Source organism: Vicugna pacos, chromosome 7 (assembly GCF_048564905.1).
Source record: "Vicugna pacos chromosome 7, VicPac4, whole genome shotgun sequence".
Classification (NCBI taxonomy): Eukaryota; Metazoa; Chordata; class Mammalia; order Artiodactyla; family Camelidae; genus Vicugna; species Vicugna pacos.
Window position 1 is genome coordinate 16,314,282 of NC_132993.1, and position 21,842 is coordinate 16,336,123.

Here is a 21,842-nt window from a genome sequence, read left to right on the forward strand (position 1 = left end):
TATCTTCTGTCTTGAAAGGCCTCTTCAATAATGGAATGAGTAAGAGAATTCCTGCCTCACTTAGTTAGCTTTTTAAATATTTTGTGCCAACTGAGTTCTGCCTTCCCATATGGTTTTACCATTTAGCTTTTGTATACTTCATAAAATGAAACAATAACTTTTGTTCTCTCCCTAACAGTTTGGACTTTATGAAGATAATCTTTTAGAAGACATGCAGTTTTTAAAAAGAGCACAATTCCAGGTTGGTTTGCCTCTGCAAAGTACAGAGAAGTGCTCAATAAACAACACTCAGGTACGTCCTTGAAAGAAGGTCAGGTTCTGGAGGAAGGCTGTGGTTGCTCTGAATTATTTCTTGTTTTACAAAGTCCTCCCTAGATTCCTTAAAAAGCTAAAAATGGACTTATCATACGATCCAGCAATCCCACTCCTGGGCATATATCCAGAGAAAACTTCAATTTGAAAAGATACATAGACCCCAACGTTCACAGCAGCACTATTTACAATAGCCAAGACATGGAAACAACCTAAATGTCCATTGACAGATGACTGGATAAAAGAAGTTGTGGCATATTTATACAATGGAATACTACTCAGCCATAAAAAGAATGAAATAATGCCATTTGCAGCAACATGGATGGACTTGGAGATTATCATACTAAGTGAAGTAAGCCAGAAAGAGAAAGAAAAATACCATATGATAGCACTTACATGTGGAATCTAAAAAAAATGACACAAATAAACATATTTACAAAATAGAAACAGACTTACAGACATAGAATACAAACTTATGTTACCAGTGGGGGAAGAGGGTGTGGAGGCATAAATTGGTAGTTCCAGATTTGCAGATACTGACTACTACATAGGAAATAGATAAACAATAAGTTTCTACTGTATAGCACAGGAAACTATATTCAATATCTTGTAGTAACTTATAATGAAAAAGAATATGAAAAGAAATACATGTATGCACATGTATGACTAAAACATTATGCTGTACACCAGAAATCAACACAACATTGTAAACTGACTATACTTCAATTAAAAAAAGGATAAAAAATAAATGTAAGTAACTGTTGGGGAAAAAAAGTCTCCTACATGAATAAGGTCTGTGTGTTGTACCAGTGTCAGTTCCCTGAGTTTTGATACTGTATTGTAGTTATGTAAGATGTTACCACATGGGAAAACTGGGTGAAGGGTTCTTCTCTGTATTATTTTTGTCACTTCCTGCTAATCTATAATTATTTCAAAATAGAAAGTTAAAAAAATGAAAATAAATGTCAGTGGTCAAAAAGAGCAAACAAAGAAAATAGTCCTTTCTACCCAGGTACATGTCTATCTGTTGAGACTACAACTTTTTGCTAAATAGAACCCTCCCTTTGGCATAGTCTTGCAGAAGCCCCCGAGGAAGTGTGTCTACCTTACGCTCCTCTAATAGTATACTCTCGACAGTTTTGACTCTCCATGAGACTAGTGATAAAAAAAATAAAAATAAAATGGAAGCAATCACATTTTCCTAGCAAATGTAAACAGTACTTTATTGCTCTGAACGTTAACATTCTCTACAATAAATAATCCAACTCAATGAATCCTGTCTCTACTTCTCTAAACAGCCACTCTCCAAAACAAAAGGTAAATAAATATCTTTAAAACCAGGAAGAAAACAGGTTTCATCAGGGAAGTGTAAGGAAACTTAAGTTCATTTTCTACTTTGTAACTCAGTAGAGCCTCACCTACTAAAGCCATGGGATTGTCAATGAAATGTGACTTGTATTGGAACCACTGGAATTGTCTTGTCCTGTATTTGGCAAAAAACATTGACCACGTGACTGCACTGTTCATTTCAAAGTGTCTTTACTTTCTAACTTTTACCAATAATCTGGAGACTCCAAAAATCTTCCAAAATGCCAGTTCAGTCAAAGCAGCAATATAAACATAAATCTTCCAAATAATTGATGTTGTATATACAAAACAGCCAACAGCTAGCTTAAATTGGCTGAACAGGAAGAGACTGCTCAGGAATGGTTTTATCACTATGAATGTACACGTGATCTAAGAATGACACCATAAGCTCTTTTAACTATTTTGGAGTAGCTTTTAAAGTGCAAGCTAAATACAATTAGTCAAATTCCACTTTCTCCAGCATATGAAAATTACTAAATGGAACATGCAGGAACTCCAGTAATTGCCTTCAATAAGTGGTTGTTAACTGATAAACTGTGAGACTCTTAGACTGGAGGCCATGGCAGCATCCTTCTGTTCCTCCTCACCTAGCTGTGCTAAGAATACGTCTACTGATTTGACATACACATATAACCAGCTACTGTCACACCTAATTTGATACAACATTTTGTTTTATTTTAAAACTCTATAGTCCATATGTATGCATATAAGCTCTTGCACTTTTCCAGAAAAACAAAATATTAGGACTGAAGGAAGAGTGCCGCAGGGAGGAAATGATCTAACTGAACTAAATTATCAAACCCTTAGATAGGCTTGAGAAAACAGAATACCACTAGGAAAAGCTAGTATTCTACATCTGGTTAAGAGGAGACTGGATGAATTCATAACTAAACAACTCTGCTTAACACAACTGCAATTAGAAGGAAAATTCTTAAGCAACTGATACTTCACAAAAGGAGTATATGCCAATGAGATAGATTTTTAAGAAACCAATAAACTTTGTTTTTTATAGGAAAGATTTGATTAAAAGTCCTTTTGAAAATATCATATATTTATAAATTATGTTAAGTATTCTGTCTCTACTTTCATTCTTTCTATACATTTGGTTCAAACACCAGATTTCTCAGTTCAACTAGTTCAGTAAAGTCATTCAGGCTAGTCAAAACCCTAGACCCTGCCAGCTTCAAGAAGCTAAAGTAAAACTCTGGACTGGGATTACATCATAGTCCTAAACATTCCCTCAACCTTAAGAACCATTAGGAATGGAGAGGGTCACCCTTCCAAATGAATGATAAGAATATAATATTGATGACCCAGCAGGAGCCAGTGAGGGTATCACAGCGCTGAGCCGAGGAACACTACTGGTGGTCATGAAGGACCAGCAGAAGCTGTGAGAACCACCAGTGTGGAGTGCAGGGCTGACCTTCGTGAAGGAGAGAAGAAAGGCAGGTAGCTAGGAAGCGATCTAGACTACAGTGCAGTTCTAAGAAAGTTAAGCAAGACCCAGAGGAGTGCTCACAATAAAGTTGTCCATCAGAGGAGTCCCACATCTCCCAGGAACAAGTCTACTTTAATAGGCTTCAGCAAGAACATAGATTGTGAAGTGCAGCTGCTGAGGTATCGGTCAATTACACTCCCAACAGTGGAAGATCTGAGAGGTCATTCCACAGCCCCCGTTGTGGACAACCTTACCTTTCACTGCTCCTACGAGTTTACCTTCCACTGTCATCAGGTCAGCAAATTCTCCATACAGTCTCACAATAATGTCTGTATTGTTGTATAAATACCTTGATCTGACATATTTTTTTTCTCTGTCTTAATCCTACTTAATCGTCAAGGTCCAGCTGAAACCCCATCTCCTCTAAGAAGTCTTACTAGATCATCATGAATTCTATTTAACCTCTGCTTCTGTGGCTGGGGTCTGACCTCTACCTTCTATAATTTAATTACATATCATCCTACCCTGTTCTCTATGGTTTTAGGTGTGATCATTTAGCTTTTACCCAGGTTCTAACAATCTCAAAGTCCATGACTTTGCCTTTCTCTATAATCTTCTTAGGGCTCGCTCACCACAGTGTGACAAGAAATTTCTTTAATTGAAAAGAAATATTCTTAGAAAGACAGACCATTCTAAACGTAGAGTTTAAGCCTTTTACGTAAATCTCAGTTTCGTATCAGACACATTAAATTCCCTAACACACCCATCTTATTCTCTTCATGAGGTCTCAAGTTGAAGCCTTCTGAAGCTAATCAGAATGACTACTTTCTTACAAAACAAGATGGCACCGTTCCTAAGTATACTAAAGTACCAAGAGCAGTCATGAACAACGGCTGCTCCAGGTTGAGGGGATGTAGCTGGATACAGGCCACTAAAGCTAGACCAGGTAGCTCACCAGGGCCTTGTCCTAAACACACCAGTTAAGGGCCAAAACTTGCACTCAAAGTGATCCTTCAGAATGTGGCAATCAGTGAGGTGGGTCAAGATCAGGAATTTGGGCCTTGGTCACTGGCCTCATCTATTCAAGTTATACCGTTGGAGACGATGATGAAGTCCAGTCAGAAAGACAGAGTGTGAAGGGCTGGACTAAGGCTGCAAGTGGGAGTCAAGAGTCTAGTGAGTTCAAGACTCAGGAGGGAGGAGTCTGTTGAGGAGGGACCTAAGGTGGGAGCAGAAGCTGATTCTCACTTTGCTCACTTTTTTTGCTTGTTTGTTTTTTCAGTGCTAAGTCTTTACAGATTTATCCCGCACTCAAACCCTTGTTCGTTCATTCATTTGTTCACATTCCTGAGCGTATTTCAGGAGAATGCTAGGATTAGGGACACAGACATGAGCAAGGTGAAGTTCAAGTTGAGCAGAAGACTGTGAAGTAAACAACTTATTAAGCCCTGGAGAGATAAGTGCTGAAAAGAAGGAACGATTGTTATACAGGAGTGAAGGTGGTCTCTAGAGCTTTATGTGCTCCCAGTAAACAACCCCTCCCCAAGCCTCCTCTGAGCTCTTAGTTGGATTGAATTCTGCATGTTCCTGAAAAGAAACCCTTCCCCCATCAGCAACAGTTCCAGACTCACCGTTACAGTCATATGAGACCATCAGGACTGATTGTATCATGTTCCACATTCTGCAAGACTCCCAAGACTTTCAGATCCCCCTGTATCACCCATATTCCCATGTGCAACTGGCTCTGTGACACTCCTGCTCTGATCCCATATCAACCGCTCTACAAATCTCTAGAACTCAGAATCAATCATCAGCCAAGACCCTATATCTCAAACTCTTTGAATGTTTCCTCCAACTTCATGCTTCATATACCCCCTTACAATTTACAGTCCTTCTGACATCCATATCCTTGTATCACAGGGCCTGGAGGTGGAGATGTCCTCCTTTCTCCTTTTTGACATTTTTCATCCCTCATTTCTCCCTAAAAATACCACCCACTACCCCTCCTTGTTGCAGTCATTTACTGATTCCTGCATTACTCCTCTTCATTTCTAGAAGATTTTAGCTCCTGGTTATAATTCTTTTCAATATGATGCCTGGCATAATTCTCAGTAATTTCAAATTTCATGTACATGATCCTTCTAATACCCTGGCCCCTTAGTGCCTTAAGCTGCTCTCCTCCAATGACCCTGTCCTCCAACACACCTCAGCCACCCACCTCTTTTCCCAGATGACATCCCCTGATTCATCACTCTAAGTACTACCTTCCATTCAGCAGGCAGGCAGCTGAACCCAGCTGGAGGAAACTCACTGCTAAGCTGACTGGTTTTACTTAAAGTGCACTACAACTAACATTAAGTGGATCCTTAGTGCTACCTGGCAATTCTACTATATTTCCCAAGTCTAAACATCCTCTCTTCTCTTAAAACCTGCCAACTCTCCTCTTCCTTTCTCATACTTAGCTGATAACCTTGCTTCCTATTTCATTGAGAAAATGGAGGTAATCAGAAGGAAACTTCACATGCTTCCACCACTGTATTTTTCCAGTCTACCCATAGCTGAATCCAGATAGTTTGCCTTTCCTCCTGCAACAATTCCCTATTTGTCCATGCTCCCATCGAAGGCCAAACCTTCCACTTGCACTCTGGGTTCCACCCTCTCTCACCTACCCAAAGACATTGTTCTAGCAATTGCCACTTCTCTTCTGCATCATTAATATTTCTTTCTCCACTGGATTACTCCCATCATCATACAAGCATGCCTAACTAGATATTCTCTCAAATTAAGAAAAACAAAGGGAATCTTTTATTAAACTCACATGAATCTTCAGTGACTATTCTAATCTTCTGCTCCTCTTTCAACAAAAATTCTGGAAAGAGTTTTCTTTACTCACTGTTTCTACTTCTTTTCCTCCCATCCTCTCTTAAATCCACGCCAATCAGGCTTTTTCTCCTTTTTTTTCAGGGTCATCAATATTCTACATCACTAAATCTAATGATCAGTTCTCTGTCATTGGCTTACTTAACCTATTACCATCTGATATAGTCAATCACTTCCTCCCTTTCTTCACTTGGCTTCTAGCACATCACGTACTCCTGGTTCTCTTTCTACTTCCATTACCCATTCTTCTTGGTGTCTTTTGATGGTTCCTGGTCTTCAGTCTGACCTTTAAACATTAGAGGACCCCAGAATTGTCCTAAGACTGTATTCCTTTATCTAACTCACTGCCCTGATCTCATCTTGTCTCTTGGCATTAAATAGCATGCAAATGTTGATGACTCTCAAATACATATCTTCACCCAGGCCCTCTTCCCTGAACCCAGAGTTGTATATTCAATTGCCTATTTAACAATTCCAATCAGGTGCATAATTGTTATATCAAATTCAAACTGTTCAAAACTGAAGTACTGATGTCCATGCCCACAACTTATTCTGCATTCTTCCTGAACTTGGTAAATGGAAACTCCATTTTTCCAGCTTCTTAAACCAAAAATCTTGAGCTCACTTTTGACTCCTTTTTCCAGTGGTTTGCTAGTAGCATGTAACAGCAGGCTCTCGGCAATGAAGGGTGGGTTCCAGGGGCAAGTCCAACTTCTTTGTGTAAATACTCCCACCATCATCCATTTCTAGGTACAAATGTCACATCACTGAAAACTGAGTTGGGAGGAGATGCACAGTGGCTTTCCATTATGTAATATTTCCACAGCACAGACGTAAAGGATGTAAATAACTTCAAGAGCATAGATTATTGTAAAATGAAGTAAAATAATGAGGAAATTATGAGGTTTCTTTTAGTACTTATCACCTTTGCTTTAACGTAACATTTAACTAGAATTTATATAATTAATTTTTTATATGGCTTGCAAATTGCCAAATAATAAATATATCAAATAACTAATTTGATAACTGGCTTACAAATTTCCTAAAATTTAGCCATTGGTCCTCATGAACTCTAGTGAGCTGGCTCCAGAATACTAATGCCTGTTTCTTTTTCACTCTCCAATTCATTAGCAAATTCTGATGGCTCTATGTTCAAAGTGAATATCTAGAATCTGATCACTTTTCACTGCCTCCATCACTGCCACTCTGGCTCAAACCATCATAATCTCTTGGTTACATCAGCTTCTCCACTGCCCCTCTCTCCTCACGTCACTCTGTTCACAACATGGAGTCAGATGTAAACTCTAAGTCAGTTTATATCACTCTTTTAATCACAACTTTCTAACTGCTTCCTGATTCATACAGAATAAAATTCAAAGTTCAACAAATGGTTTATAAGGCATTACTCGAAAGAATGAAAAAGCATGGAAGGAAGAAGAAGAGGAGTGAAAGAGAGGCAGAAGAATTAGAAGGAAGGAAAGAAAGAAAGACAAAGAAAATAAATGATAGTGGTATGGACAGGTGGCGCTGTGAGGGTAGAGAGGTGCATAACTTAGACGGGGTGAGGGAAAATCTCCTGGGGGGTGGAGCACTTAAGTGGTCCTTGGGATACCCAATCAACTGAACCCCAGTTTTGCATTCTGCTTGTTCAGTCATTCTGTGTAGTTCCAGATTTGAGAGAAGTAGAACTGGAGACTGTATTCTTCTTTCTTTATAGAAAATAAAACAACTTTCCACCCACCATACCAAGCTAGATTGCTAAAGAGATAATCATAAGAAGCAGGAGAGTAATGGTGGCATGCTGCATACCAGGAACAAGGTCCTGTGACATTCCCAGTAACAGTCTGGTCTCAGAAAAATGGCTAATTGCAAATATTTGGTAAGTGTTTAAGAGTTTTCCCCAAAGCTCCAAACCCTAGGGGAAGATAGAGTGTTCCCAGGCCAGACTAAAACCTTTTAACCTTAAGTCCCTTAAACATAAATATGTTGCCAAGATGCCGAGTGGATATTTAAATCATCCACTTCCTGTTTCAGTGCTATCTCTCTGTTTTGGAGAGGGACCAAAAATGTTTCATTCCTTTTGGCACTGTTTTCTTCATTTAAAAAGGATTTATACTTCAGGGGTTTTGACTCCAGGAAAAGAAAAAAAGAAAAAGAGCACATAGTTTGGATGTCAGATTCTGAATGTTTTGACCCTTTCAAACAAGAACGCACTACTCTGTAGCCAGTGGGGTAAGGGGACCAGATCAGGGATAGAACATGTCCAAATCGGCTTCTACAGTGACAAGCAGAGAGGGAAAATTGGCCCACCTACAATAACTTGTTTAGGAAACATTAAAAATAGCCCATCCAAGAAGTAGATTTTTACAAGACTACTTGTAAATAGTTTTGTTTAAATGGTAATTTAAGATAATCTAGGCACTTCCATCGTGCCTGAGCTATCTGTCAATTGAACTTCAAATGTGACGAAAACACATCCATTGCTAGTTTTATGAGGTTTTCATTAAAATGAATAGGAGTAAATAGAAGGTTCTGAATGGTGTATCTTAGACAGAGAGGCTTCTTTGAAGGTTCTCAACCAGGATGAGGGCTGGTGAGGAATGTGAGAGGATAATCTCAGGATGTCCTGAGTAGCAGAACAGCCTGTGTGGTTTGAAAAAACTCTCCAGCCAATTCTGATTATACTTGGCAATCCCTCTCCCCAGCTATGATTCCGCAGGGAGACAGGGCAATATCAGAAGTACTGATCTAGAGTCAATGAACATTCCTGTCTTCAATGAACTGAATTTAATTCAGCATTTGTTGGTTCTCTACTTTGCACTTAAAGTTGTGATTGGCAGTGGAATTCAGAGCAAGATATACAAAGATCAATGAAAATTTTTCCAGCCTGATGGTGAAGTAAAGAGAAAAGAGTGGTAAACTCTTTTGGTTAGATATAATACACAGAGGTTTAAGTTGTGGGAACACTCTCCATTCTCTCTGACTGGGGCAAGAAAGAGATGGTGGTATATGAGTTGATCCTTGGATTACGGATTGACTTTCAATCAGTAGAGAGAGAGTGGAAAAGCACCTATAGACCAAGGAAATGTTCTTCTTAGCTGATGGCTCGTGTTCTAGACATGTTCCTGGAAAATTCTGTATGCACCTTGGGTGGTCAGTCATTCCTGTTTGGCCCAGGAGCTGCCAGGAGGCTTGCCCACACACACCTAGCCGCTGTACTGTCAGCTTAAAGGGGATGGGGAGGTGTTCTCAGACCAAGAATGCAAAGGCTGAGAACAGAATGAAGGCCTGAGCAAACCTCACAAATAAATGTTGGGTTTCATCAAATTGCTGCAATTTGAAAACTGGCACATACTTGGGTGCAGGAAAAGAGAAAGCCTTCTGCCACCACAAAGAGGAGCACGAATGAAAAGTCAATGGGCTTGATCCTCTCACTGGCCAGTTTGATGGTTACAAACAGTAACTCTCACCCCATGGAGCCATCACAAGGGGCACACTATTGACCTATGTGCTGGGCAAGAATATACTGACTACTGGAAAAACAGCATGCAAATATCCTGCTGATAGTGAGTTCATAGTACATATTCTTGTAAATAAATCATGGTATAATTATAACCAACTGGAGAGAGGGAGAATAGACTCTTGTCAGGCATAATGTGGCTGTTCAAAGGTGTATCAGAAACTGGAAAAATTTAGAAAATACTGATTAAGATGCCATCTCCAACCATTTGATTTGTTTCATACGGGTGGGATCTATCTATTCCTGAAAATGCAGGATTAGGCCAATTGAGTTGATTAGACAGCAAGTAGCAACTAGTCACAATATGTTGAATTTTAGTAAGTATTTATGATTCTTAAGTTGATGCTACTTCGGAGAATAATATTAATCAATTTATATATTTTTATAAAAATTCAGTATCTACTAAGTGTTTTGGTGATCTTACTAATCTGTAAGCTATCCAAGATTCCTTTTAAAAGTTTATAGTCTTTGGTTTTCTAAATATTGTCAAAAGATGGGAAAAAAATCCTTAAACTCAAGGGTGTTCTTGTGGAATTTGGCTCCCATGTCCCATTTCTGTCTGTATAGCTTAATTTTTTCTAGCAGTGAAAATATGTTCTCATCACCTCTACAACACAAAGCAAGATGTTGGCTCACAGCCTTTTGCGATTGTGAGTAAGCTGTCAAAGCAATAATATTTTCATGGCTCCAAAGTTGATCTGAGGGAATTTTAATCTTATTGTCTTTGTTTTTTCAATGTGACTACCCTAAACCTCTCTTTTCATGTTGGAAAATAAAAAATGGCAGACGTGAGTAAAACTGACAGTCAAAATATAGACAACTGTACCCTGCTGAATGTACATTTTATTCTAGATGAGTGTTGTTCTCATAGAAAAGACATGAGCTGAAAGTAACATATATCAGCTTGGTAAAAAAACATTCATAGCTACAAGAGAAGGGAACTAATATTTACTGAACTTCTACAGGCTCTGTGCTAAGTTATTTATATTATTTCATTTAGTTCTTATAATTCCCACCCTTGCCTTTTTACAGATGAGATGAAAGCTTGAAAGGGTTCAAAATTTTACCTATAGGTCTTACAGTGGACCCCATGTCTTTTTACTACACCAGGCTCTCTTCTGTCTGTCAATTGTCATCTATGTGCTTCAGCTGCCTGGAATACTGTTTTGGAAAGAATTCTGAAGCCACAGGAAAGAATAGGTTTAATCAGCAATTTTTTTTTTGATGCATGAAATACTTTTTTTTGGTCCATAAAAGTTATGTACAAAATGGACCCCAACCTTGAGGCCTCATCTCAACCCATATCAATCAAGATTAAAACCTGGTACACAGAAGCAAGACTAGTAGTGGGTATATTATTTGTGTCCCCCACATTATACTTAAACTTTTATTGGTAATTTTTTTAGCTTGAACGTAGGGGACTGGGAAGAACATATTATCCTCATAGATTTTAGCCTTAATATTATTTCCTTAGTAAACATAGATTTTCTGTAAGTTAGTCTTTCCCCTGATTGTACTATTTTCTTACCATTATTTTATTTTCATCCTAAACTCTTTAACTACTCTTTTATTCCCTTGGGAATGAGTCTCTCTCACCATTTATTTTCAAAGAGTTTGCTCAGAGTTATGATCAATGTTCCATTGGTGAAAACTTGTTTTTAAATATTTCAGTGTATACAGCGTAATTTATACATGTGTGCATAAGTTAACTCTAACCCCAGGAATCGTTGTTAGTTAGTACATGAAGGACCCTAGTCAGGAGTACACACTCCTGTAAAAGACTGATACGTTAAATATCACTATCTAAATTCACACCTAAGGGCCTATAAATTATCATAAAGGATGTGGAAATAGTTTTTCACCTGGCAAATGAGTGGGCGTTCAATATTGTGATTGAGTTGGTTAAAAAACTTGCACAGGCATCTCCATCCTAGTGTATGCAGGGATTAAGAACCTGACAAGCCCTGATTTGGAGGAGTGCCATAAATCTAGGATTCTGTTCAGGCATGGGCCCATTTAATGAAACATTTGGCCTGGCTAGAAGGGAAACTGATCCTGTCATCAGAACATTTTAGCGTTCACCAGGAAGTAAACCTTTTGCATAAGGTGCTTGTCAGAGGTACTCAAAGGACAGAGAGAGAGCTTCTCCAGGTCTTTCACTTCAGATACTGTAATTGCTTTTGTGCCTCCTGGCTAATGAATGCTTGCATGTGTGCAGAATTTAGTCTCTGAGACTTGTTTGCATTGTAACGCACCCCCTGGTTATCTGGGAGGAAGCAGTGCCTACATCTAATAATTGGAGACTAATGACATTCACCAGAAAGAGCCAGGCAAATTAGCTTAGGTCATTTTTACAACCAGTTATTGTGTGAAGTCCAGTAGAGCCCTCTTCCTCCTCCTCTCCTCTCTCCAGCCCCCAGTATTTTAGAGTTATGCACGAGGATGGAGAAGGGGAAGTTGCTCAAGAGCCACAGCCACACAATTCTAAGCCACTAGACTCTATCTTGGGGGTGGAGGTGGGAGCAGAGCTCTGAATCAGAAAAGAGATGAGATTTAAATTTTAAAATAAACATTTATCTTTCCTGAGTTTAGAAGCTGGACAGAGATGTATTTAAGGGGTTCCTCTATTCTGTGATAAAAGGAAGTTTGAAACAGAACAGTTAGGAGTACTAAAAGGAAAAAACATAAAATCATGCTGTCTTTATACCCTCAATGATTTGAGACTCCTTAATAAGCCAGTCATTCTATCATGAAAAGAACTTTGTATAGCGAGCTAATGCTTTAATATATATACAGTTTGAAGTCTTCATATCACAGGTTCTTCATAATCCTCAAGGTGTAAGATTTATATTTCTCCCATTAGGAGAATCATTTCTGTTTAAGAGGTTGAGCATGGAAAAATAGAAATAAGGATTAGGGACTCACTCTTCTGACCATCATGACTGTTCTCTATCTGTGTACAAACTCAGAATGTTGCCTTTCTGAGTATCTTCCGTCCACCATAGTTATCTCAGAGGAGGCCACACATTTCCTTTTAAAATATACTCAAGGCTATATTTTCAAGGCTAAATCTCTAACAGGTTCATTTAATTTTCCTCAATTAATAATGCAAACTGAATGAAGAAATAGGTGAAAAATCTGAAAGTTGAAAAAGAGTGACAATGATTATTAAGATATTCCAAAGCATGCAGTTTTATCTATCAGAGCTACTATTTGGAAACTAGGTAGTAATTAAAAAAAAACAAAAACAAAAATAAAAACAAAAACAAACAAAAAACCCCAAAAACTTACCAGGAAAAAAATGTCCCATTTGGCCAATACCCCCAAATTACCAGTTTGCTTAGTGACTTTAACAGACATATACAGAAAAATAAATACTATTAAAAACTCTATTGGGAAAGCTTTTTGTAGATAAAATTGATAGCTAAAGTTTGATAACATATACACAAATAAATGAAGGCATTATAATTTACTCAGTGCTCTAGGACTTAAGAACTTTGAATCAATTACTTTAGTTTTCTGGTCAAAATGGTAGACTAAGCAGAACCAAGAAGTGTTCCTCCTCTGCTGCAAACACATGAAAGTTGCAGAAAAACATTTAGAAACACTTGAATGAGGCTGAAAGCAAGAGAGGAACACCTTTAAGTTACAGAATATAGAAGGAATTCAGACAAAGAGCCTGGATTAAAGGTGTGGTAATTTCATTGGTAATGCCTCAGAAAACTGTAACTAAACTCTTGCATAAAGCCAAGAGCTAGGAAGATGATGTTCCATCTATGAACAGGAATTCTGCCCATGGTAACCTACTATGGGGAAACAATGTATCAGCAAGAGGTAAACCCTGGACTAAAATGGGGAAAACTCCTTTCTGTGCGAGCAAGTGGGATCCAAATCTGAACTACCTGCTTAAAAATTCCAACCAAGAAACTGAAGTGAAACATGGTCTAAAACCAGTGAAACTGACAGGGTTCAAGCAAAAGAAAAGCTATCCATGGGATGCCTCCATAATCCACACAATGGCCTAAAACTTCTCAAAATGCTGGAGCTGTGCTTACAAATACCAGAAGGAGATTGTGAAAGTCTTCTTCAGATAAACTTGTTCAAGAAAGAGGATCTAGAGAGATACAGGCATTTGATGATTGCCTGTTGAAGACAAACTGGCTCATTATCTGCCAGTGGGCCCATACGCCTCTGTACTCAGAGCTCCCATTCTGTTTTTTATTGTCTCATTCCAAATATGGACAGCCAGCTAAGGATTACCAGGATTCTAAGGAAAGAATTAAAGGTAGAGGCCAGCACAAACAACAAAAAATAGGATCACAGAGGACACACAGTTGAGACAGGGACAGAAAAGCACTTTAAAGTATGAATGATACTTCCAAGGAGAAGAAGAACTATTGTACCTCTGAAAAAAGATCAGGATGTTATAAAAAGAAACATCCAAACCAACAAGAACAACAAAAGAACTCTTGGAAATTAAATTATGGTTAAAAACAAGGAATATAAAGCCACACTTAAAGAAGCCTCTCAGAAATTAGAATAAGATACAGAAAAGTAGAAAGTATAAAATCAGAGGATCAGTTTAGGAAATCCAGGAGAGAGAGAGAGAGAGAAAGAACATGGAAAATGATGAAAAGGAAATTATCATCAAAATGATGTAAGAAGATTTCCCAAAACAAAAAGATGTGTTTTTCTAGATTGAACAGGCCCACTAAGTAGTCAAAAGAATGAATAAAAATCCAAATAATTGGATTTGGGCATACAGTCATAAAATTTCAGAATATTAAAAATAAAAAGAAGAGCCTAAGTACTTCCAGAGAGGAAAAAAATCAGGCAGCATGCAATATTCAGGATTAAAAATGGCATCAGATGTAAAAATCAACATTGTAATCTAGAAGATAATGCAGGCACACTTTGAGATGTTTGAGGGAAAATGATTTCCAGCCTAGAATTCTATGTCCAACCAAATAATCAACCAAGTATGAGATAAATGAAAGATACCCCCCACATTTTTGTCTCCTCTGCATCCATGTTCAGAAAGATCCTAGATGATCTTCTCCATCAAAATAGAGGTATAAAGGAGGAGGTGGAATGGGATGTAGGAAACAGAGGATTCAAATTTCAACCCACACGCAGAGGAAATTCCTTTCAATTCTAGGAAGGAAATTCCTGAGATGACTGTGAAGTAAAGACTTAGAACAGCTAGCTGTGCAACAAGCCTAGAAAACTCCAAGGTTCCAAGAAGGCTATTTTTAAAGAAAAAAAAAGGACAAATTACCTGATGTATCTGGCTGTATGGAAAAGGGTTTGATGTTTGTATTGACAGGAAACTAAGCAGGTAAAAGAAACAAAGTAACTATTAAATCATGAGGGCTAGGGGAAGGAAGGTCGTAGTACCAGAAATAATAAGTAATTATACTATGTAGTCAGCTAGCAGCATTTTTATACAGTTATAATCTTAATGGAAAGATAGGGAATATGGTGTCTATTTCTGTACTTTCTCTTCTGTCTCATAGATCTTTTTGTCTATTTTTACACTGATACTGTTTTTATTACAGTGGCTGCATTGATGTTAGACCTTACTTGTTAACTTCCTACTATTAGAGATAAGGATTTAACATGTTTATACTGTAGGTTAGTTACATTTTCAAATAATATGTGCTCTATGCCTTATATAATATATATACCACATAGGGTCTAAAAATTCTGGAAACCCAAGGAAAATAGTGTATATATTGTGCTTTTTAAAGATTAATAATTGGGCCTATTGCTTTAAATTTAGAGATGCTTCACTTGAAATGTTATATGAAGCTTGAAAAAATATATTAAGCAAATTATTTTTAAATGTAGCTAATTTGTTATTTAAACTTAAATTTGTTCTGTTTTCAGAATGTTCAGGCATCCTATATATTATCAATCATAACAAATATAACAGATTTATCTCATACATCCAATGATAAAAATCTGACTATATTTAGAAATTTATCTATATGCTCTTAGAAAAGACCTATTTAAAAATAATTGCACAGGAATATTGAAAACAAAAGGTTTAAAACTTATGTAATAAGAAAACAACCCCATAGAAAGAAAGATGTTTTAGCAATATTAATAGAAGGCAAAATAGAATTTAAGATAAATCAACAATGAAAGAAATGCCCCATCAGGAAGATTTAAAAATCATGAATTTATATGTATCAAATAACACATTCTTAAAACATGTGAACAATAATGATGACAAATTTTACAAGCAGAAGTAGACAAATTCAGAATCACAGCTCTCTTGGTAATTAATAGTTTAAGGAACTTTACAAATGAGTAAAAACCGTAAGAGATTTGAACAATATGATTAAATTCAAAAAAGTTTAAGCAAATGAGAAGTGTTAGCGTGTACACTTTTGTTTCATTAGATAATCTAGCATAAAAGCACCCAGTTTTCAAAAAAATCAAAACATTTTTGTTAAGCTATTGACACAAAGTTAATTAACCAGCAAAAGTTTTACTCTGTCTAGAATTTTCAAATCCTATTTTGGGTATAATTGTTAAAATGCTTGGCAATTTACCAAATTAGTGGTTTTTTAAAAAATAGCTCTGACTTTCTGTACCATTTAAACAGGAAAATTTGCCTCTTTAGTTTAACTAATTCTTCTCTTTTTCATCTTTTCTCTTGTGCTCTGTTTTTTTCCCCCAGTCTGCTAATCATTTTCATCCTCTTGGCCCTTTCCTATCAAATGATGAAAGACTTTATAAATATTTATGACCTGTTTCTTGTCTTTCTTGATGAACAAAAACACATATACACCATTTCCATCTATTCACCAGCTATTCCCTCCGTGTGCAAACTGGAACGACTTTGCCTGATCGCTGTGATGGTATTCGCTACTCAGCCTTTTATAAATACTAAATCGTGCATTTTTTCACGTTGTGCCCCAAGTGAAGCAGGCTCTCTTTATATACCAGAAGGCCAATCCAAATGACACATGTTTGCTTTATCAACCTCTGTAAAAGTCTAGTGGTAATTTATATTGATTACATAATAAGAAACTCCATCCCTGGTACAACATGTTCTTTCAGCTGCAGAGCCACACCTGTAGAAATGCTAACTCACATCTGGTTCCATAAATCTGTTCTTTCTGATCCTCTGGAGAGATACTTTTATGTAAACTATATAGCTACATGTGGAACAGGAAAGACCAAAGCAGATGGCTAAACCTAGTAACCATTTCCACCCCATGCCTGGAGCTCTTACTTCTCTTCCTTGGCTTTGATGTCTTCCTATTTGAGAGTCGGTTCAATCATTCCTTTTAAGGAAGGTGTCTCTTACCAGCTTTATTTGTATATAGATAAAAAACTCAAAGCGCTGATAATGTTGCCATTAGGAGGTTTTAAAAATTACCTCTGAGTATATTAGTTTCACTCACTGATAAGCAGATTCCTTCAATTAATTTTTGATATGAAGATACCAAGAAGATACCTGTATTGCTTCATCATTACGTATTTTCCTTTTTATTGTTTTCATTGCATGTAAGTGTTATTTCTCTACACAAAATCAACTTTAAAAACAAACCAATTGTTACAAATCAAACAACTGGTTACCTTGAACACAACTTGTTTATAATTACTGTTTGGGGTAATTATTTAGCTTCTATCCCCCCAGTTTAAAGTGATTTGCCAGTAAAAGTACAATAACATTAAGGAAGTAACCTTGATAGATAAGACAGTAACAAGCCTTATGAAGGAAAGTTATAAAGTCACACATCCAAACATTAGAGCTGGGAGAGACCACATGTAGTCCAACCCCTTCATTACAAGAATTGACAGCCTAAAAGGCTGAGTCACCTGCCTGACATCACCAAGTGGCTCAAAGACGGAAGCTGAATTAAATGGATTCTTTCTGCTATTAATGGCTGCTAACTCATGTTTCAAAGAAAGTTTGGATCTCAGTATATGGAAGGCTGCTACTGAGATGATTTCTATAAAATTCATGTTTTAGTAATAGGTATTTTTCCTAAATTGTGGTGTTTTTCAACTGGCCAAAACCTACAGATTTCAAGATTTGAGGGAACATGGATCAGGTCTTCTTTTTCTTTCCTTTGTTAGTGTCAAAGCTCTTACAAATAACCACGGTATGATGCAACTTAAAAGCAGCATTTCAGGAGTTCCATAGCCAGGTAAATCCTTTACTCTACTCTACTGTGTCTGCCTAAAACTGTAGGATGAAAGTGAAACGTGCTGCTAGGTATTACCATTTGTTTGGGATGACCGATCTCAGTGACAGCCGCAGTAGGGTTCCAGTATCTGGCATCAGGGTGGAGGAGGCTGAAAAATCTGCTAGCAGCCTCAAGAGGAAAAAAACCAGAGACCAGAGGAGGCCTAGGGTACTAGGATACTTCAGGTGAAAAGTCTTCGGGGGATTACACAATTTTCACACATGTGATAGAGTTCCATCAATATCTCTATAATGTATATATAAAATTTTTATTATATAAAACATAGTTCTGTTTTAAGGGGCTTAAAACATAAAGGACATTAGGCAAAACCCAAGGTGATCCAAATAAATATGGAGTTTTGTTAATAATAATGTTATCAATAATGTTTCATTTGTTGTGAACAACGTGCATAGCAGTGTTAACAGTAGAGGAAACTGGGTGTGGGTGTGTGAGAACTCTATAATATTCTTGCAACTCTTCTGTAAATCTAAAAACTACTATTCTAAAATAAAATTTTATCTTAGAGATAATAAAAATAAACAGTATGCCCCACCCACATGATTGCTGGTGCAAGCTTGGCCCCAAGCACACTTGCTAGGAATGAACATTCTTTTCTTCTAACTCTTCCCCTTAGGTTTCTAGAGCATTTTTAAACTTTAACATATTCAGCTATAGATTTTATAATCACAGACATTACAAGGCACAACAATTTTACATATGTGACCTCATCCATTAGAAATTTAAATGCTCACAAAAGATAATTTTAGTGAACCTGAGGGTGACAAGATTCTAAGATCTCTAAGTGTTCACTGTGTGCTTTGGTTTCAGATAAAGCCTGTAAAAATCTTTCCTGACTACATTAGAGAAAAAGCTCAAATTGGATGATAATTTGTCTTAACCATTCTTTTTCAGCAACTTTGTATCAGATTGTCTACAAACAAGCTGATTGTCAATATTGCTTTTAAAGGTGAGGATGGAAAGGAATGTGCTTGCCCCAGAAGTCTGAAACTGGGATTAGGGTAGCCTCAAAAGAAGGAGTCAGCTGAAGCTGTCAGGCATGGGGTAATTTTTTGGAAACTTCCAATTTTGAACTTTGAATCTAGAGAGTTTCCTTTGTGAATATATGATTTACATCTTCCCGGAAAACCAACCAGCAAAAGTCTTCATATTTCAAAGGAACCCATGCTTAAAGAGACTTTATCTCCTAAAGTGGTTTTGTATTTAAGAGCTCATCCATCGCTCCCTACCTGGGTGTTAGAGAGAAGGAAAAAGGCCATTGTCAGTTTATAATCAGGAAGCCTGTGGCACAGGAGTCTGTGCAAAGTCACAAAGGTTATCAGCTGTAGACATGACTCCAGAACTGGGGCTCCTTTCCTATTAGACCACCCACCTGGAATCTGAGGTGCCCACAAAATATAAGAGCCAAGATATCAAAAACTTAAACCTTATTGTAAATACTCTCAGGAAAAAGAATTAGAAAGCTAGAAACTACTCCCAATGGAGTCATTGTTTTATTTTAACAGCAAATCTAAGAGCAGAAATATGGAAAGGCATGAAAGTTTTCAAAAAATTCTCAAACTCCTATGCTTCTCATTTCCTATTTACTTAAACACAGGTGGGTCAGCAGTTCCAGGCTGCCTGATATCCAATTTGCGGGCACCAGAGAGCTCCTTGGCTAGATATTTCCATTCCGTCATTGCCATAACTACATACTTACCCTGCAGAGTGTGGCTGAAACATTTTTAATTTTTCCCTTTTGCTATCATCAATCTTTTAAAGAAGATATATCTAAGCAAGAGCGACGTAAGGCCATTATGCCTAAAGCATATGGCTACCCAACAGCAATACAACATTTCCAAATGAGTAAGTCTCAATGGGGGAAGAGAAAAATATATAAGAAGGAGAGGGAGGAGGAGACGGAGGAGGAGAGGGAAGGAAGGTTAGGAAGGGGAAGGGAGAGGAAGGAAGGAGGGAAGGAGGAAGAGAACTTTAATGGAACCCTTATTTCCTTCCATAAAGTATCTTCTGTTATTAACCTTTAGGGTACTTTGGAAAAAGAAAATTATGATCAAAACCCTAAAATAAGTAAGTAAATAAAGGATGAGAACAGTTTTTCCGGCTGATACAGTGCTATACTGTCAAGTACTTCAGACATCTACGGCTTGGTTTCCAGGCATTTGCAAAGGAAAATATCCTGCCTTCCTCATTTTACAGTTGAGAACGAGCTTCCTTGCATGACCGGATTGATAACTGAAGCGATTTTCCAGAATGAACCGTAGGTTGCAGATGACTGAATCATGCAAAGAACTACATTTGAAAGGGATCTAAGTCAATGTTTATTGTATCATTCTGCCTCAAAGTTTATTTCTACTTACATTAAGCCTATAGTAGGCATGGCTAGGCTTTCGGTATATATTACTTTAGAGGCTAAAATCCAGATTACTGAAGCCATGATGAAGGCAAGGCACAGTTCACCTTGACTATCATTTTCTTTTTATTTTCAGACCATATGTTTTCAGCTCTAAGTGTATACATGTACATGTGTTGGAAACATGTTCTATAAGATCCCAGACACACACCCAGGACGTGTCTCTATGATAGCTCTAGGTACAGCTGCTGTGTGGTGTACAGATTGTTCTAGTCTCTGGGCAGAGGTGCTGAATTGGTGGACAGTCCAATAAGGACTCATTTGAGACCCATTTGATGGTTGTGGTGGTTTAGTAACATTTGATGGTGGTGATAGTGGCTGTGTGTGTGCGTGTCTTCTAACGTGCAGGGAATCTGTCCTGCGTGAATCTCAGCAGACAAGTGTGGCCTCCCTGAGATGCAGTCAAGATTGTACCAAAACAGAGGGAAGAAGAGGGACTCAACTGGTGAGACAAGGTCCAGAGTAGAGCAGAGGAAAGAGAAGAACTGAAAACAGATAAGGGAAAATAGAAACTCACACCGATGAAAATACAAAAAGGTTCTTGGGATGGAAATAAAAGGAAGAATCAGAACATGGCTGGTGTTTTTGTTTTTGTTTTTGTTTTTTTAAGATCCAGAAATAGAGGGAGTTGTTGCTAGGTGAAGTAAATGCTATGAGAGGCAGAAAATTACCAGGGGTAGGATAACTGTCCACCCCAAATTGCTCAGGATAGTCTCCACTCAGCTCTGTTATTTAAGGAACATTATTAATAGCTCCTCCTTTCCCTCTCAAAAGTGTCCTCATTTAGATAATAAATAACATAGTCACCCTCTCTATAGACCACCTCTGGCCTAAGACAGACAGTAGCCACAGGACTGAAGCAGGACTGAAGCTGAGGAAATGGACACCGAGAAGAGCCTTAGGGAAGGTGTAAAGGAAAACAATGGTTAAAGAAGAAAGGAAACAGGGAGACAAGGTACAATGTGTGGACAGTGTGTAACCAATTATGCCAACTGCAGATAAAGTTAGGAAGGCCATTTAGAGGAAAAAGTGTATAAAACTTAAGGATGGATGGAGAAGAGAAGAAAAGACAAAGAGACAAATGATTCACAGCACAAATATGTGTAGGCTCCTAACATGTTCCCCTGCTTTTGGGGATTAGTGGTTATGATGATCAGCATGTATAAAAATGACTGAAAATGGCCATCCGGCTTTCCACCCAGTGTAGGCATGCATAGAGTCCCATCTGTTGTTGCCTCCCAGTCTGCTGCTCCAACGCTGCTCACCTCCTCCAGGGGCTCTGTCTCTCAGTCTTGCAGGCTGCCTCCACCAAGCTTCCCAGTAAGCCCCTCCCCCACTTCTGATGGCCGCATACCAGACTGTCTACCACTGTGGTTTCACAGGCTTCCATAGATAGGCCACCGTATGTGAAGCTGCATTTCAGTGAGTCATTCCAGAGACCTCTTTTGACTTTTTCCTGGATCAGGATTTTGCATTGCGAAAGGCAGAAAGTAAACGTCAAGGGCAAGTTCAAAAGGCCAAGCGATTTCTAGCTAAGCATTCCCTATACCCAGAGGGAAGATGGAATTCTACCAGCAAGAGGGTCTTTGGCACCTAGGATTTCAGGAAATGTGTCTTAGAGATTTCTACCACTATTTTGAATTGGGGCATATTATGGGTTGAATCACATCTCTCTCAAAATTCTTATGT

General features: G+C 37.9%; 1 protein-coding gene and 1 long non-coding RNA gene across 13 annotated transcripts in view; one reads left to right on the forward strand and one right to left on the reverse strand.

The window, feature by feature from the left end:
- CALD1 (caldesmon 1) overlaps nt 1-21,842 on the reverse strand; it is a 203,496-nt gene that overhangs the window by 136,816 nt on the left and 44,838 nt on the right. The window lies entirely within an intron of this gene.
- LOC140697533 (uncharacterized) lies at nt 2,926-20,728 on the forward strand. 3 transcript variants are annotated; one of them, XR_012074671.1, is made up of 6 exons: nt 2,926-3,412; nt 7,716-7,877; nt 18,638-18,692; nt 19,341-19,588; nt 19,768-20,000; nt 20,502-20,728. It is a non-coding gene; the product is annotated as an uncharacterized lncRNA (long non-coding RNA). The 3 variants fall into 3 exon arrangements; XR_012074669.1 differs by having other exon boundaries at nt 19,768-20,728; XR_012074670.1 differs by lacking the exon at nt 19,768-20,000.